The sequence below is a fragment of the Geospiza fortis genome, unplaced genomic scaffold, assembly GCF_000277835.1.
Source record: "Geospiza fortis unplaced genomic scaffold, GeoFor_1.0 scaffold2, whole genome shotgun sequence".
NCBI classification, from domain to species: domain Eukaryota; kingdom Metazoa; phylum Chordata; class Aves; order Passeriformes; family Thraupidae; genus Geospiza; species Geospiza fortis.
Genome location: NW_005054366.1, coordinates 2,692,467 through 2,697,155, shown reverse-complemented (window position 1 = coordinate 2,697,155; position 4,689 = coordinate 2,692,467). Strand labels below are relative to the sequence as shown.

Genomic DNA, 4,689 nt, shown 5'->3' with positions numbered 1-4,689 from the left:
CCTGGATTTATGGACAGACAGCGGGGCTGAGCCTTGCTGCTGCCATCGCAGGGCTTTGCAAACACGGATTCTTGTCCTGATGCCTCGGGGCTGGCTGGGAGCCAGCGAGGAGCAGAGGAAAAAAGCACAGGAGCTCGTGTTATGTGTTAGAGCCTAAATTTTGGTGCTATGTTTATGTTATAGTCTAAGTTTTTTTACTTAAGTATGTTATGATACCTAAATTTATTATATTTTAATTTATTATATATATATTTTACGTATTATAAATATAATTACATTATCATTAAATATTATTTACATATATTTGTATATTTATATATTTATACATTTCCTATGTATATAGCATTGTATTTTAATTTTTCTTTATTTTGTAGTTAATTTTTAATATTTTAATTTTTTAAGTTGTAAAATTTTTATTTAAAGTGTTTTTATTTTAAATTTTAAATGTTTTTATTTTTATTTAAAGTTACAAATTTATATTTTTAATATTTAAGTTTAGAAGTTTTTTTTTAAGGTTTTATTTTAAATTTGGGGTTGAAGCTTTACTTTATAGATTTAAAGTTTTAGGAGTTTTTTTGTATTTTAGATTTTAATTTTTTAAAAATATATTTAATTTAAGCAAAGTGCCTTAATGAAGGGCCAGACTGACAGCCAGACAAACAGCCAAGGTCTTTTCCTCCCCATGCGATCTCTCCCTAGTCCTCCATTACTCCCCTAGATCAACAGGTTCCTCTTTATTTGTCATTGTCAGCTCTGGGCACAAAGAGCCTTTTGTCCGCAGCTCTGACCCAAACCCTCCGGAGCTTTTCCTGCCCCTTCCCGCCCGTGTGCTCTCACTCACTGATGGCTGCACAGCGCAGCCTTGATCCCACCAGGGGAGATGCAACACGACAACAGCCCCTGCTCTGACAGCAGCATTTACCCTGCTGCAGCACCAGCCACCGAAAAACAAATTCCTGACCCTGATCTGCTCCAAAGCTCCTGGCTGGATCCTGGCTGGAGTCACCAGCAGCTCCCAACAGCCCTGAGCCAGGCAGGAGCTGCCTCTGCCCCTCCTCCTGATGCCTCAGGTTTGGATTTTATATTTTTCAGGTTCTGTGCTGCTTTAGCATGTGGGTCTGGGTTCACATCAGGGGATGGTGAGCTCTGTGCACAGAACGGGGAGACAAACCAGTTCCTTCTCTAGCTGGGCACCAAGGACAAATGACCCAAATCTCAGCCCCAAGAACAAAACCCCATGGGCTGGAGAGAGAAAAACAAGCAGGGTGGGACTGCAGGGGCTAAAGCTGGAATGGGACAATGAACTGCAAGGTGCAAATGGAGCAGAACTGATCCCAGTGCCAGACCCCGTGCCCGGCCGTGCATTTTGGGGCCATTTTGGTTCATCTTGGGTGCAGCCCTGGCTGGGCTCTGGTGCTGCCCAAGGTGGATCCATGGAGGAGATGCTTTGAATAAATCCCTGCTTTATTCTGGACCTCTGCCCAGCCTCTGCTCCAGCTCAGCCCAAGACATCACTCATGTACTTCGTGATCAGCGTGGGGCATTCCCACAGCTCCTCTGAACATCCCAGCAGGATTCCTGCTCCTGCTGCATCCGTGGATGCCCCCTGGGAATGCCTCGCTGAGGGACAAGCACCAGGCAAGGAGGAGAAGTCATTGATTTGCCCTGAAATTCTCCCAATTTCCTGGGATTTGTCACCACCTTGCTCTCAAGCTGATTAGGAAGGGTGGGAAAAGCTGCTGCTGGCTTGAGGGACCTTGTGAGGAACATCCTGCAGTTCCCAGGGGCTGCGGGGAGTTCACAGCCCGGAGCTGGCACTTGTTCTGCACTGTCACAGAAACCCTTTTGTTTTCCGTGAAAACAGCTCCGGAGCCAAATTCCTACCTGTCTCCTGCAGGGTGTGTCCTTGCCACATCACAGAGCAGGGTTTTGCTCCAGGTAACCCTACCCTGGAACATCAAGGGTGGCTTAGGGCTGCTGAGGAGAAGAGGAACCAACTTTTTTTTGGTTATTATTTCACTTCTCTCACCAAAGATTTGCGTTCACAAATGTTTTTCCCAGAGCCTGGGAGGGGGTGGGATTGGTTTCACTTTCCTGGGCGTTTGTGGGGCTGTCAAAGCTCAGCCTCACCATTTGCTGCTGCTCCAGATGAGGGAGGAGAAGGGGAGGAACTTCTTATCTGCCCCTGGAGCCCTTATCTGAGCTGGCCAGCTGGGTGGTGTTGGGACAGCAGGAGGGACAGGCCGAGGGGAGGACAGACAGACAGCATCTGCAAGGAAATAAAACTGTGAGAGAAAAGGGGCTTCTGTACCCAAAACACCCCTTGTGACACTCAAAACCCCTCTTGAACCACCCAAAATGCCCCGTGATGCCCAAAATGCTTCTTGTGCCGCCCCAAAGCCCTCCTGGGACACCCCAAACGCCCCTGGTGCCACCCCCTGCTGCAGACCCGGGTCAGAGGGAGAAGGGAGCAGCACTCCCTGGCCTGGCTGTGCCCTCAGCAGGGCAGGGTGGCACCTGTGGTGTCACCACGGGCTCGTGGCCCTCGGGCTCTGCGGCAGCACAGAAATATCTCCAAAAAAACTCACACAGGATTTGTTCTTGCTAGTGCCACAACCCTCCCTTAACACGGCGTTTGTGCCCCAAAAATTCAGCCTGGAGGAGAGAAGGAGGCCCCTGGTAGAGCCCAAAGCTGCTCCAGGAGAGGGACTTGGAGGGACAGGACACAGGGAATGGCTTCCCACTCCAGAGGGCAGGGAGGGATGGGATTTTGGGATGGAATTGTTCCCCAAGAGGGTGGGCAGGGGCTGGGATGGAATTCCCAGAGGAGCTGTGCCTGCCCCTGGATCCTGGCAGTGCCCAAGGCCAGGCTGGAGCACCCTGGGACAGGGGAAGGTGTCCCTGCCGTGGCACTGGATGGGATTTAAGGTCCCTCCAGCCCCTTCCAGAATTCCATGATAATTCTGGCTTCAGCCTGCCCAGCATTACTTTGGGGCAGCACAATTCCAGGCTGGATACCTCAGACAGAGCCACCGCCCAAGTCCCAGAAACAAACCATCCGCCATTTGTGACACGTTTAAAAAATAAAAATTAAAAAAAAAAAAAACAACAAAAAAAAACCACCCAGGCAGAAATGTGATGACACAATTTCCTCCAGAACCTCTGCTACATGAAAATGAACGCTAAAGCTTTTAATTTAGCTGAGATTTCACTCCGAAGAGGAAGACGTACAATTTGTTCGGGATGAGTTGACAGATGGGAAAATTAAGTCCTCCCTTATTGTTCCATTTGCTGGATGCAAAAAAAAAATACTTAACACTTGCAGAGGACTTGGAGGATGGGAAGAGCTCGGGAATATCAGCTGTCTGGGCAAAAATTAGAGGCAGCAGTGGCTGGGGCTGACCCTGGGAGATGCCACATGCTTCCAGCCTCTCCAAAAATCCGCTTTTCCCTGAGCATTCCTCAGCCATCTCCCTGTGGGAAAGCCAAGGAATAAAGGGGTGAATTTAGCATTAGACCAAAAAAGCAGAATTACACAAGATCCTTTCTGTTTGATGTCTCCACCCAGTGAACCCTTTCAAAAGAGTAACTTCTCTCTTTCAGTTGAATTTTCCTTTTTTTTTCTTTTTTTTTTTCAAGTTGGAAGCCTTTAGCTAAAATATCTTTCTTTTCTCTGCTAATAAAGACAGACTGTTAGCACTGCTTTTTCCCTTCCCATTGAAGATGTCCTGCAGTTTTCTCCCGTCTGGGGACCCAAAATTCTTTCAAACGATACCAAGAAATAATTGGCACCTCTTGGCCAAAATTGCTGCGGAGTGGCGGCTCCTGTGCTCACATCTGGCCTCTCCCAAACAATAAATTATGGATTAATGGCACGTCCTGGAGCAGACTGGAGGCCAAATTCCCCTCTGGGAAGCGGGGTTATGATGGACCTGCTGTACCAGGGATGTTCCCATATGTCCAAGTAAAAATCAGCTGTAAAGTGATGGCCAGGAAAGGGGTTTAAAACAAAAAAATGGGTTTAAATTTAAAAAAAAAAAAGTTTAAATTAAAAAAAGGGTTTAAAACAAAAAAAGCACCCAACCCCCAGCAATATCCCATTATTGCCATGGTGTAAAGGGCTGGGTCTGGTTTGGGGTGCTCAGGACGCCGTGCCCCATGACAAGCAGAGGGGTTTGGTGGCGCTTAATTGAGTTTGTTCCTCTTTATCAGCCAGGCAGGCACAGCCTGTCCCTTCTGCTCTGCTCCCCTGGGAGGGGCCTGGCGGAAAATCCACACTGCTGCTGCTTCCAGCACCTCCGAGGAGCTGCAGAGCCAGCCCATCCCAGAAAAGCCCAGGAAAACACGGACACAGCCACAGGTATTGCCTGCTGTGCTCCCAGCTCATCCCAAACCCGCCGGTTCTGCAGAAAGGACCATCCGGGAATCATCAGGCTGGAAAATCCCCCCAAGAACGGTCCAGGCACCAACCCAGGCATGTCCCCAGTGCCTGTCCTGGTTTGGAAGGACAGGTGTCTACTCAGGAGGGCAGGAGCCTCCCCTGAAATGGAAAATGTAAACCCCCTCCCTCTGAATTATTGTCATTCTGAAATTAAGGGGCTCTTGGGCAAAGACATGGGATAGGAATAGCAGTTCTTCCTAAGAAAAAATTAAAATAAATTTAAAATTTAAAATTAAAAATTAAAAATA

General features: G+C 47.9%; 1 long non-coding RNA gene across 1 annotated transcript in view; it reads right to left on the bottom strand.

Moving 5' to 3' along the window:
- Window positions 1-2,070, bottom strand: part of LOC102040501 — a 6,808-nt gene extending 4,738 nt beyond the window's left edge. Inside the window, exon 1 of the long non-coding RNA XR_265395.2 lies at window positions 1,885-2,070. This is a non-coding gene — a long non-coding RNA (uncharacterized LOC102040501). The remainder of the gene's footprint in view (window positions 1-1,884) is intronic.
- Between the last annotated feature and the right edge of the window lie 2,619 nt (window positions 2,071-4,689).